We start from the raw sequence: 14,568 nt of genomic DNA on the forward strand, positions 1-14,568 counted from the left end.
CTGCATTTCCAAAAGAAAATGCAGGGGTTGCATACCTTATTGGGGTTGAAATAAATAAAGAAATGATCAAAGTTGGCCATAAATAAAGTGAAAACAGAACAATAACAAAAAAAGATATTTTTGTGAAAAATGCCAGAGCCGGGTATCGAACCAGCGAGCTTCTGCACCAAGGATTCCCTGTGGATATCAATGGAGGCAAAATCCTGAAAATCCTGGAATATCTGGAAAGGTTCTAGGATTTGAAGGACCAAAAGTCATAGCTGGAAAAAGCTGAACATTTGAATAGTTGAATGGTTGAAACAGCTGAAAAAGTGTAGAAGGAGTTAAGCGTCAAAACATTGTGGAAGACACTAGAATAAAAGAGAAACAGGAAAACAATGGTTGAAGGCTTTATAGTATTCAACAAAATAAATGAAAAGTATATAAAGGTCAAAAAAGTTTCTTTTTTAAATTTTAATAAGTACAGAAGCCCTTAAGAAAAGAGATCAGAACGTATCATCATATTTTTAAAGTATTTAATGAGAAAGTGTCAAGTATAAGTCGTATATTTTAGCTAAAGTGCATTAAAGATGTGATCCGTCAAAAGGCGTAATGTTTTGGAGGATTAAAAACGTCATTTTTGTGGCATCTAGACAATAAAAAGGCCAAATAGTTAAAAACAAAAACCTTCAGATTAGATCCTTTACTCTTTCTAGCCTTTTGTTGATAAAAAAGAAAGTAAATTATTATGTAAAAGTCCGCTTTCCAAGTTAATATTAATATTGTGTCTTTCTCTTCACTCTGCAGCAGAGGAGTTTTATTATAGCAATGATTCTCTGTTGCTCACAAAAACACATTGTGCATCTATTCCATCTGCTCCAGTCGTCTCCTCTCTGACATCCTCCAATGATGCGGCACCAAACGAGGAGGTGGCTCCACCTCCAGAGGACCACAATGCAACAGCTTTTCTTCACCTCCTGCTTTTCCGTGCCGATTCAGTCTCTGTGTTTTCAGCTGTGGAAACTCCTGACCTCCCGTCCTGGCAGCGGCTCAGGGACAGAGGTTTGCATTTGGATGAAGTGCAGAGCGGGAAGCTGCGAGTCGTGGGATGTTTAACTTGGCAGCAAACGATGCTGACTCAGCACCGCGCTCTGTCAAGACCCAGACAGCAGATTTCTGTATCCTCACTGCTGTTCCTAAACACGGTAAGGCTAAAACTGTTACCGCTAATCAGAAACATACATTATATAGTTTTATGAGGAAAATATCTATGGATCAGATTTTATTCTAACCGCTCATTCCTCTACACTGTTTGTTGTATGCATTGTCCCTTCAATAAATAAATACAAATACAAATGTTTGCTGTACAACAAACTATAAAACACATTTTTCACATAATTTTATTAAATAGAAAACATTGAAGTTGCATACACATAATAGTTTGTGTTAACAATAAAAACAATCAGATCCAAATTAAAATGATTTAAAGTAAAATTGCTTCAGATTTAATACTTTATATTGTCCATTTAAATAGATTAAATGAAGTACAAAATTCCATTTCAAACCTAGCTTAATTATTTGTCATAAGTGGACTTTCTTAACCATATTAGAATAAAAACAGGAGGGGGGCCCTGGAGCACAGGCATTAAAACATTAGAGTAGATTTCATTTGTCCAGGTAGAATCCATCAAAGTAGAAGGTTTAAGAAAGGGAGTTTTATTTCACAAGATCTTTCACTGTTTCTACTTTGATTACAGTAGATTGTTCATATTTGATCAAAACACTAAGCTAAAGCTTCAATCTTCCCCATTTGCAACAAAAGACAGAATGTGCTGTTCAGAAGTTTCCAAATGTTCTTGTGGGTTTTATTGGTTCCCAATAAGCAAACTTGTGTCCCCTTTCCTCTGAGCTCAGAACCACGTTTTGATGAACCTTCACTGATTTTTTTTTTAGTCAAAAAGAGTCAAAGTTATAACTCCTGTGTAAGTGGGAATGTGAGCATGAAGGAACTGCAACTTCCTGTTTGAAGCCTGTTTAAGAAGGAAATAACTTGTCAGTTCACCAAGTCACTAATAGGGGTCCCTAATACAAGCGAGTTGGTGCCCAGCCACTCCATTTATCCTGCTTTTCTTAAGCCTGTCAGAGTGAACTATATCCATATATAATGATAAAACTTTACACGCCAAAGAACACACTTTTTTCTGAAAAACGAGTCGTTTTCGCGGTTCAAACCCAAAGTAAAGCGACTCGATCCAGGCGCCGCCTTTCGCTCCTCGTGGGTGCCGCCCATTTCATATAATACTGCTTTGAGGTTGTTTTTGAATAAGGAATTGACATTATAATACACTTCAAAGCTCACAAAAGTGGATTATGCATTATGTTGGTCCTTTAAACGTTAGCTTTAGGGGGCAAAGTAGTAGCTTGAAAAGTACTTCTCATACTTGGAGGAACTTTGAAGTATTTTACAGAGACAACAGAATGAACTAATCTACTGTGTTTAGATTTTATATCCAAAACTAAACTGGTGAAAATGATTTTTATGAACCTCGCGTTATTTTACAGTTGAAATAAAAACTGCAATCAAATGGGGCTGCGGCCTTCTGATTGACCTTTGACCGCCAAGATGTCAGTTCTAGAATCTTCTAAGAGGAGGTTTCCGTAAATTTCCAGTTTCTGGTTCTGTGGATTCTTTTCCAATCAAGATTTTGACAAAATTGAAATAAAAAAACATCATTCCACAGGGCATATTTGGACACTTTTCTATATTTTTTTAACAGATTCCAGTCATCTTTTGATCTATTGTTTTCTGTTTTTCTATTTTCCAAACGTTCCCGGGGATCTTTTACTTCTGGTGATGCTGTTTTGAACCAAATTCCAAAACCAAATTGACTGTTGGTGTGGAGTAAGCTCACGCCTTTGCCCGTCACCCATCTGTTTCCTTGCTCTCCCGCCAGCTTACAGCCCCTCACAACCCCAACCTAACATATTGTAGCCATCCAGTCGTCCAGTTCTGATCCAGAGTCCAGCTCCGACCAGGAAAACAAAGATCCATTTGTCTGCAGGTGGATGATCAGAGTGGGGCGAAGCAGGGAGCTTGTACCCCCCCCCCCCCCCCTGCATGTAAGCCTTAAGCTTTCTTGATGGGCATCTTTTCATCTGCTCTTGATTCACTACCATTTGAATAAAGAAATACTCGGAAATGTAATTTAAAGTTTAATTTCCTTCATAAATGTGTCCTCAGAAAAATGCAGCTAGAGCATGTTAAAATATAAAAAATAGTCTTAAAATCTATTGATATTAAATTAGAGACCTTCTAAAGCTCACGCGAAAATACCTGAGAGGACAGACTACAGTTCAAAATCTTCTTTACCTGCTGCTCAGATTTTTCATCTTCTCTGTTAAAACTGACCTGGAGAATGAGACCGAGTCATTTTTCACTAAGCCCCTCATGACAAACTAATAAAAAGCAACAAACCAACATCTTTCCTTTGAAGATTTCTTTACTTTGAGCTTTCATTGTAGGACCAGTCGTGGCTCCTACAATTTCATTATGAGGGCACTCTGGGAACAAAACAAAAAAAACCTTTCTATTCATATTCTTGAACCAGAAGGCCTCACCACAGACACATAATCCATAAACCATGAAAGTGAAGGAATTAAATAAATATGTCTCATACATTATTTGTTTTATCCCAATCTTTGCAACTACTTATTCATGCTACAAAGTAGCTACAGCTCAGCCGCCTCTGGCAAACTTCATGGTAGCCCCTTCAGATTGGACTCTGCTGATGCATCTTTGTGCTCCACACTTCTTCAGTTTCTCCATGATGTTTTGCAAAAACGTCTTTAGTCCACTGAGGATCGAAATTTGAATTTGTAAAATTTGTAATTTTTTAAAGTTTGATTGAGCAACGCATACCTGACATTTTCTAATTTTCCCCTCATTCTTTGTTAAAAAGAATGACTGTTAGGGTTAGGGTTAGACATCAGGAGTGAAAAAGCAGACAGAAACAACCATCTGGCTATTGGTTTTTATAAATGTAGCATAAAATATTCACAAAAAACCTTACTGTACATATTATTACATAGTATTAAATAATATAGTTTGTGAGTGTTTGTGAATGAGCAAAGCCTCAAAAGCTGTAAAAAAGTAGGCTCTAGAGAAAAACGACGTTTGAAGTCAGGACACGTAAACGTGGCCGTTTGCAGCGTCAGACCAAAACAGTCAGGATCATCTGGGCTAAAATGTTCTCCTCAGCTTGGATCGGACTTTAACATCCAGCTCAGGGTTCTTCTCGGGCTGCTGAGGCTAAAGGAAGCAGAATCTGTGTAGATCTGACCCTGACAGTGGGAGCTTGGGCTTTCAGGTGTACCATGGAGGTCAGCAGGAGTTTTACAGGTGCTGGGCCAACATGAGGCATTCAAAGCTATTTTTCATGTAATGCCTACGGTTACTATTCAGATCAATTACAAAAACACTGGAGGTCAAAATGCTTCAACATTAGCTAAAGAAAACAAAGGAATGTAAGTAGAAGTGAGGATTTGGTCTTTACTGTCTTGAAATGAAGGTGTAGGGGGGTTCTGGATGGGGATGGCACAGATATTTGTCACAGCTCCGCTATGAGCTCACATATGTGATTTTCAAATGATACAAATTACGCTGCTGAATACATAGAAAGGCCATAATCCCTTCTCTTTGGTGAGGAGAAAAGCGGTGGCCATGCTGATCCATTTCTCGGAGTTAACGCTGCACGTTTTGTCCTAAAGATCAAGGTGGTCTCAATGGGGGGAGCTCACTGTGGACATACAGATGGTCTCATTCAGACAGAAACAGACTGATGCAACTCTTGCCAGCAAAGCCGAAGAAATCAGGCTACAAGTTGCTCGTCTTAGCTGAAACAAATAGTATTCAGGCCATTTTTGAAGCCTGCTGCGCAGCCAGATGCTTGGACCAATTACAGTGTTTTTCTACACGCTGGATAGATTAAAAATGCAAATATTAACTTCATGTAGCTTTACACAAGAACTCCAAATGTTTTGACCTCATTTGTACCATGTTTTGGTACAAAAAGACAATCCTTGGCAATAAACCCATAAAACTGTGACATGCGATGTGTTTACAGCCTACAAAGCACAGAAACACACACACACACAAGCAGGCACACACACCAGAGTCAGGCGGCGAAACAGAAACACAGAGTCAATAAATTCTCATGAATCCTGCTGCCCCCGCACTCAGCACCCACTGAACTACACACATGCAGACCAGTGCACTGTCATTCCGCCTACACCCCACACTGTGGCAGTGACACCTGCACATCACCGCTCTGGCCCTCCAGTCTGCTGTGAACAAAGCAAACAGGTGGCAAAAATGCTGTTGCATTGATAAATTATCCACATGCGTCATACGCCTTTTAAGGTGGTTTTCCGAACAGAATGAACGATGCTGGAATGGTAGGAGCCAGTTTCCCTCCAAATGACAGCTTTAAATCTGTAAAGTATCCATACTTATGTTGGCCTATATGAACATTTCTATCAGTGTAATTCTGATGTAGACTTGAGACTAGAGGGTGTGATAGTAACCGCATCACCGCGGTGATGAGTCATCACCGCACGTTCCTTTTCTTTTCTTCTTTTTTTTTTGAAAGTTCTGCATTTGGTGCGTGATTTGAACTATAACACATTCATCTTTGCTAATAATTTACTTTTTCTGCAGGTCCTGTGTTCAAACTTCAAGGCCTTCTGGGGGAAAAAGCCCGCACCCTCCTGTGCAAGGGAGGAACAGTCCATTATACATATTGGGGGACTTTTTTTGTGTGTGTCTGATTTTAATTAACTGCTTGCCATGTTTCAGTACTTGCAATGTTTAAATATGATGTTAAATTAAATAAATGGTAAATGGTGTATACCTGTATAGTGCTTTTCTACCTACAAAGACAAAGTGCTTTTACAGTCACAGACCCATTCACCCAGTCCCACACACATTCACACACTGGTGGCCGCTCCGCTGCCAAACACAGCCGCCCGTCTACCACCAGAGGTAAGGTGGGGTTCAGTGTCTTGCCCAAGGACACTTCAACTCGTGGGCGTGCAAGGCGGGAATCGAACCTGCAACCTTACGATCATGGGTCGAACGCCCTACCACTGCACCACGGCCGCCCAAAATACACACAAACACCGGCATTAAATACAATAGTGTAATGAAAACAGTTGGAGTTAGTTATATTTTAATTGCAAGTATGCCTACCGGTAGCTTCATATGGTATAGGCAATATAACCTATGGCAGTGCTCGAGGAAAAATGGCGCAGGGGAAGGCAGATCTTCCTTTGGGGTTCACTTTCCCGTTCGGACCATCAGAGCCTTCAGAGCAGGACAACAAAGAATAATTCACCTTTTTTCTGGGGGAAAACTTCTTTTATTACCGTTCTTCTTCCCTGTAAAATCAAACATGAACGCGCACCCCCAACTCTCTTGCGCTGCACGTGCTGCCTCCTCTACTTACACACACGCACGTACATACACATCCTCATTCTACAACAGAAGTTTCTGTCTCGCGAGGAAATACTGCATTCTAATCATTCATTTCCATTGTATTCATTTCCAGTACAAACTGCATTCATTCTTGAGTGCGCGACGTGGCCGCCCGCCGGAGGATTTTGTGTTGGGGTGGGGGGGTCACAAGAGTCCCGACACCACAACTCTTGCTGCTTCATCACAGCGGTGATCAAAAATCCCACACCGTCACAGCTCTACTCCAGATCCGTCACTGTTCTTCCGGGGTAAACTTTTTATTACTGTTCTCCTTCACTCCGCAACAACAAACATGAATGCGCAGCACCAACACACTTGTGCGCGCTCCACTAACGCAGCGTGCGGACACACATTCTACAACCCCTATACAGTTAGTTCATTAGTTAGATAGGTAGTAGTTAGTTGTTACTGTTATTTGTTAATTAGGAATACTGCATTGTAATTATTACTTGTATTCCTTTGCGACGCGGCCGCCAGGGGATCTTGTGTTCGGCAGCGTGGGGGGGCAGTTAACCGTGACACCACGACTCCTGCTGCTTCATAAAAAATCCCACACCGTCACAGCTCTAATAGAGATTGTAAACAACAACAGACTTCAACCAGTTTGCCGTGTTGTGTTAAAATGTCAGCTTATCTCTGACATTTGCTAAATTATCAAGTTTGGCGCATTGAATATCAGCCATTGGGATTGAAGGTCCCACCTGGCCTTCAATCATGCTTAGGACATTTTAATGATGAGAGGGGCGGCGCTTTCAACCAATCACCTGGTGGTGATTTGAATTTGCCGGACAGACTCGGAACGTTTTGTGAAAATCTGTTGGGAGCAGTGATGCCACTGTCAGAGGGGTCTTCAGCTCCCATTTCCAGGAGGCTGGAGACATTCAGTCAGAGCGAGTCATGTTTATCATAAGGCTGGAGGGCGCTGGACTCCCCCCCCTTCCTGGTAAAGTCTACTCCAGTATACTAAGTAGAACCTCTGATTCAGGCGGAACAGTGCGGATTTTCTTCCTAGTTGTAGAACATCAGATCACCTTTACACTGAGGGTTTATGGGAGTTCCTTCATTCAGTCCATATATGCTTTGTAGATTTGGAGAAAACATCCAATCTTGTCCCTCGCTGAGGGAGGTATTCTGGGAAAATGGCGTCTGGCCCTACGTACTAAAAGTCATCCTGTCTCTATACAACCAGAGCAGAAGTTTGGTTCATTTTGTGGAACCTGTTCCCAGTGCATGCTGGACTCTGGCAGAAAAGCCCTTCGTCAGCGGTTCGGTTCATGATCTTTATGGACAGCAAACAAAACTAAAGTTCACATTAAAAAATGAACTTTTTTTCCTGCGCAATCACATCTACAGCAAACACTGTTCCTAAAGGAGGGTTTAATTTTAGCTCCTTGTCCCTCACCGGGCCTCTGGGGAGCACATTAGCTCGCTCTTTCCTAAAGCTCCAAGGATTTCAGCTTTATCCCAAAAAAGTCTCTATTAGCACAACAACACCTGAAGACAATTTATACTTTTCTGAAGTCACTAAAGTTTAGTACAGCTCACATTTTGTTTGAATATTTGACAAAAAAAGAATATCAGAAATGAAATGTTAAGTATTTCTAGTATAAAAATGTATTTCAGAAATGATGATCCTCTAAATTCAATAATTAAGCCAATTTGCCCAGAACGTCTGTTTCAGACCTTCAGCTATTTTAGTTTAAAGATCAGAAAATGCTCAATGCCCAACGAGGATGTCTGAGTTTACACACATTATTTTAGTGACTAAATATTTTATTCTCCAATAACTAAGGCTCTACAGATGTTTTCAGGTGTGGGATTTACTGCTCACCAATTAGACTTTTTAAAATAATTTGTTGTCTATTTGAATAAAGTTTTAAATGCAGATGAAAAGCCACTGAAATACACATCCAGCAAAAAAAACTGTACAAAGAAAGCTGATAAATCACTAAATTAGTGTGTGATATGAGATAAAATATGCTGACACTTAAAATATTGATGATAAAATACCATAACAATGAAAAGGAATGTGTCTGAAATAAGCCCCGCCTCCTCCCAACTGTCAAACAGATGTTTATCCTCACTGGTTGAGGACTTGTAATGTTTGGAAAGGACCGACTAAACTCTGGGATGTAAAATTTTCAGATGCGCCGCGTTCAAATATTACATGCCTGACTGAACACTTCCAACAATGAGGCGGGCAGATGGCGCCGACAGCTTGGCATCTGCTCAGCGTTCTTGTTCTTGCTGATCGGGAGGCACTCACTGCCTGACCTGACCTGAGAAGATCCTCTGCTGTCACCACCACGGCTGAGAGCTGCAAGAGGATACTGATGAAGACTTTCAGATGCCGAAGCTCTATGGCGTGGTCGACACGGCGACCTGAACTCACAGCAGAGTCCAGCTTTCATGGGCACTGCAATGTCTACAACCACAAAATGCTGCTCGTCTGAAAATGGTCTTTAATGCATGAGACACAAACTCAACGCGGGTCGTTGGAGGTCATTGAGAATGGACAGATCCAACTGGATGGTAGCCATGTTTCATCACAGACTTTAGAAAAATGGACCCAGACCTATCATCAAGAATGTATGACTGTGTGGACTAACGTATTTAATGCCACCTTTGTCTCTAAATTGGTAAAGGTTGACTGACAAGTTCCTCTCAAAGAACAAATGACTTATTTCAAGAAACAAATAGCTGCATTTCTTTAAAGTGTTGCAAAAGATGCCTTAAAACATTTACCTCTGTTACATCATAACTTTTTCTCAATTGAAATGACTCATTACTCAATTGAATTCTGTCTTTTTACTTGTTGTTGTCAAACCTAATTTAATTCTTGACTTACTATTTATACTCTGTATGTTTTAAGTTAAATTAAATGGAGGCCTTAAAGCCTTTTTGGTTGTTTTTTCCCTGCACTTCATTGCCTTTCAATGATCTTCTTGCTGTGTTTTAAATGTGAAAAAACATAAAAATTAAAACTAGAGCACCTCAGAAACATCTGCTTTTGTAACACCAGATGTTTTCTTGCAATGTTAAGACATGCTATATGGGTCATGTAATGCTTTAGTTAACTTCAAGTGCCTAACTGACACAGTCCTTTCAGGTAAACTCCATTCCAATGACTGTTTGTTGTTTTACAATTCTTCTTGGCAGACGTATAAGATCGTGTTACAAAGAATTTTCTAAGGCATCACTTATACTAAACTAGGCCAAGTGTCTCAAAAAGATCATTATTTACCCATGTCACCAGGTGGGCTCAGGTAACGTCTGTTATCACTGATGTTTCATTGAGGTTTTAATGCCATAAAAAACAATAATCACTATTTTATTACCTATTGACTGCATATGAGAACTGGACTGAGTGATCCCATCCCCTTGGCGTTCCAAACAGGAGCCAGCAGAAACCAACATTCCATAGACTTTTATAAAGAAATGACTGTTACTCAGTCATTCTGTTGGTCCGATGACTCAATAAAAGTAGATGGAGCCTCTTGGCCCTCATGTCCAATGTTGAAGAGGTTTGATTGACAGATTTTGTGTAGTCCGATTTCAGGGTAGGGGTGTGGCCTTCCAACAATCTCACTCCTGATTGGTGAGACTGAGATTGGTGAGACTCCAACATGGCGGCGTCTGTATTGTGAAAAAAAAGCTGGAAGTGAACCATTTTTGTTGGTTGATGTCACACTCCCTCAGTCCAGTTCTCTGATACAGTCCATCAGCTACACACACAAATCTGATATTAGTTTTTTTCTTATAATTTATTAACAATATCAATTATTTGTTTCCCCTTATAGCTACACTCCAGCTGGTATTTTATCTAATAGTGTTTTTTTCCAATTACAGATAATATAATGTTGAAAACAGCAGCACAGAGATTTACATTTACGGGTTATAGTACAAATGTCTCATTTCTAATGTACCAAGAGCCTCCAGAAGCACATCATTATCATCATCGTTCTAATGCATGCTAAAATCCAACATTAATAAATGCTGTGAATGCTAACATCAACTCTAGCATGCATTATGCTGCTACTTCATTATTGCAGCAATTTCTAGCAGAACTTCCAGCAGAAGATTCTGCAAAGGCAACAACATGACATCTGAGAAAAGTCTAAACGACTGCTGAGAATGAGGCGGGAGACGCGTCTGTGATTCCTAACAGGACGCCAGCTTTAATATGATAAAGTCCAGTCTTTGGCTCATTCAGCGGGCTCTCAGCAAGGACACGGGCAGACAAATACTGACATTGTCTGATCTGGCCAGTCCATTAGAGGCAAAAAGGCGAACGCATCGGGACTAAATAATCCTTCAACCCTCAGGATTTTACAAAGAAAAGAAGAAAGAAAGGGCTTTCACATTCAGAAATGAGGCAAATTTGGGTTTTCTTTTATGCTGACTATTCACAGAAACGCGTTCTGCAATCGCACCTCAACTGGAAGGAAAAAAAGACAGAGAACCGCACAATTACAAATTAGACATTAGAAGTAAGACAAACACTGCCCGTGGCTGGGATATTTTGGGTTATTCTAAGTAAAATACTTCGATATGCTCAGGTCTCTGCATTGGCTTCCTGTAGCTGTAATAGACTGTAAAGCAGCTCTGCGTGTTTCCATGTCTCTCCATGGCCTTGCACCAAAGTACATTTGTGACATGTTAATGACATATGAACCATCTCAAACTCTGAGGACCTTTTAATCTTTGTACTGTTACGAATTGTGATTTTAATGCATTTTCCTGGTTTGTGAAGGACTTTGAATTACTTTTTGTAAGAATTGTGCTATACAAATAAACTTGCCTTGACTTGATGTAAACCACAAACATACCTATAGCTATATTCCACATGTTATATGCAGTCAGGACCATAAATATTTGGACAGAGACACATTCTTTCTAATTTGGTTTCTGTACATTACCACAGGGAATTTCAAATAAAACAACTCAGATGCCATTGAAGTGCAGACTTTCAGCTTTTATTCCATGGGTTGAACAAAAAGATTGCTTACAAATGTGAAAAACTAAAGCATTTTTTAAAAACAATCCCTTCATCTCTTCATGATGTATCTATATGGACAGTACATACGTCATGGCAACAGAAGGGCATTGGTAGAGACTCCAGAGGAGCCAAACACCAACTCCTGGTCGACAGAACAGTTGCTCAAGACTGCAGGTCACGACACACCAACCTGTACACAGCCTGGATTGATTACAAGAAGGCCTATGACTCAATGCCACACACATGGATCACTGAATGCTTGGAGCTGTACAACATCAACAGGACTCTAAGAGCCTTCATAGGAAACTCAATGAAGCTGTGGAAAACCACCTTTGAAGCTAATGGGAAGCCACTTGCACAAGTGTCCATCAAATGTGGGATATACCAAGGTGATGCTCTGTCCCCACTGCTGTTCTGCATAGGCCTGAACCCACTCAGCCAAATAATCAACAAGAATGGCTATGGATACCGACTCAGAAATGGGGCCAACATCAGTCACCTCCTCTACATGGATGACATCAAGCTATATGCTAAGAGCGAGCGTGACATTGACTCCCTGATCCACACCACCAGGATCTACAGTACTGACATTGGGATGTCATTCGGGCTCCAGAAATGCAGTCGGATGGTGACAAAGAGAGGCAAGGTAGTCCACACAGGAGGGGTCTGACTCCCAGAAGGAACAATAGCAGACATTGAGGACAGTTACAAGTACCTTGGAATTCCACAGGCAAATGGCAACCTGGTGCAGGCAACAAGGAAAGCTGCAACAGCAAAGAACCTACAATATGACATATTTTCAGTTGTGTCACACTTTTTTGTTATGTTTATAATTCCACATGTGTTAATTCATGGTTTTGATGCCTTCAGTGTGAATCTACTTTTTTCAGTCATGAAAATAAAGAAAACTCTTTGAATGAGAATCTGTGTCCAAACCTTTGGTCTGTACTGTATGTACACCATATATATATATATATATATATATATATGGTGTACATATATATATGGTGTATATATATATATGGTGTACATATATATATATATATATATATATATATATATATATATATATATATATATATATATATATATATATATATATATATGGTGTACATATATATATATATATATATATATATATATATATACATATATATATATATATATATATATATATATATATATATATATGGTGTACATATATATATATATATATATATATATATATATATATGATGTGTTTATTCAAAAAGGATATTGGGGGCGGATAGGGGCTACTTCTCTTGTTTTTGTTCCTTTTCATTTCCCTGTTACAGAACTTGTTCAAGGTCTTTTGTGGAAATGAAAAGAAATAAAAAAAATTAAAAAAGAAGAAAAAAAAACCTATTTAATCTTCATCTTTTCATCCCATTTTTTGATGTTAGCCTCACAGGGAAAGAAAGAAGAGCAACTTTCATGGCAATGATTATTCAAGAATGACTCTCTTTTTCCATAAGGAAAGCACCGTCATAAATAAAACAACAGTGTAAACACAGCTGGTTGGATTTGATTATAAAAAGGTTGTTGAATCCTCAGAAACATGGAGCAGAAACGCACAGACCTCATTCATTATCCAGCGAGCTGTTTGACTCTGGATTCCTGACAGGAAGCCTGCAATGCAAAGACTGAAAACAAGACCTCTATATTAGGATGTTTCTCTAAAAAGACATCGCCGACATGCGCTGCTCTTCATAAAAAGGTTGAAGCTGTCCTGTTTTTTTTTTTATTATGAGATGCCGTTTGAAATAGGAAAAACAAATTCTATATGTTATGGGGAATTTGGGGCAGAAAAATGTGAATTTTCTTTGCATTTTAACCCAGTTTGGAGGGGACCTAGAAGACGACCAACTAAAGATGAAGCTAATAATAAAGGTTTGACAGTTTAACATTTGACGAATTGTCAGTGATTGTTTATCTCAGAGCAGACGAAAGGTGTTAAAAGGTGCATTTTCTTTTTAAACAGGCAGTTTTTCTTGTTCAGACTAACAAACATGTTTTTAATAAAACTGCAAAACATTAATTACCATAAAACATTTTTTTATCCATCAATTGCCAGATTTAATTAAAAAGTTAATATTTAAAGGCACATTTTCTGTCTTTAGTTCTTTATTTCTCTTAAATGTGTTTTTTTTGTGTTTTAGATTCAGATTCAACTCAAATATTTAAGAACTTGAGTTTTTAATAATCATTACAGCTATGAGTTTCCACCAACTTTATTTTTTTTAGCCTAAATATAAGGTTTATTAGTTGCGATTTATAGCTTGGTATATTTTTCTTTTCCTCCTATTGAAGTCACTGTTCTGGAGTTCTACAACATTTGGTTCTTTCCTGATGACTTTTTCTTTTAATCATTTGTTACAGAATGTGAAAATTTCTTTAGAAAAATACGAATCAGACTGAAAAATGTGAGCAACAAATGTCCAACAGATTTCTTTTTAAAGGCCGACTAAAAATTGAGATAGAGTAGACGATGTCTTTGTAAAGACCTGGAAACCTTTCCAGTTATACATCAGCTAGAGATTGACACAAATCCAGAACCCACCGAGCATCTGGTCCCCTGTTCTTGTCTTTGCTGTAGGGGTTCACGATGACTCCTTGCTCATGTAATTTGTCTCTGTACCCATGGACCAAGTGATTTTTTCTTCTTTGATTTGTTTTGATAATGTGTTAAAAATATATGTATATAGATGAAAAAAGTGGAGAAATTGACGTCCAATCATCCTGAAACATGAAGCACAGGTACTTTACAGCCAACATTCCCTTATATAAAAATATCTTTAGAATTCAAAAGTAGAAAAGCATCATTGGGGTAAGCTTGGTGTGGGAATTAATACCTTTTCTTTCGCCCACTCCTTTGTCCAGCGCTGTATTGCTTTATGTTTATGTCTAACTCATTTTTTGCTTTGTGTTTGATAATGTTACGGCTGTGGCCGTATTTGGCTTTGGTTTATTTGTTTGTTCTGTGTTTTTTGTGTGTTATTTCTATATCAGAGTGGGACTTGTGTTTTTTGTGGATCTT

General features: G+C 39.0%; 1 protein-coding gene and 1 long non-coding RNA gene across 2 annotated transcripts in view; one reads left to right on the plus strand and one right to left on the minus strand.

Moving 5' to 3' along the window:
* The window catches only part of tmem132e (transmembrane protein 132E), a 476,675-nt gene that overhangs the window by 387,338 nt on the left and 74,769 nt on the right, over positions 1–14,568 (minus strand). The gene's annotated exons all lie outside the window — the stretch shown is intronic.
* LOC144983781 (uncharacterized) lies at positions 787–5,883 on the plus strand. The gene is made up of 2 exons (XR_013647588.1): positions 787–1,184; positions 5,696–5,883. It is a non-coding gene; the product is annotated as an uncharacterized LOC144983781 (long non-coding RNA).

The sequence above is a fragment of the Oryzias latipes genome, chromosome 14 (assembly GCF_053564925.1).
Source record: "Oryzias latipes strain Hd-rR chromosome 14, Olatipes_Hd-rR_3.1".
Classification (NCBI taxonomy): Eukaryota; Metazoa; Chordata; class Actinopteri; order Beloniformes; family Adrianichthyidae; genus Oryzias; species Oryzias latipes.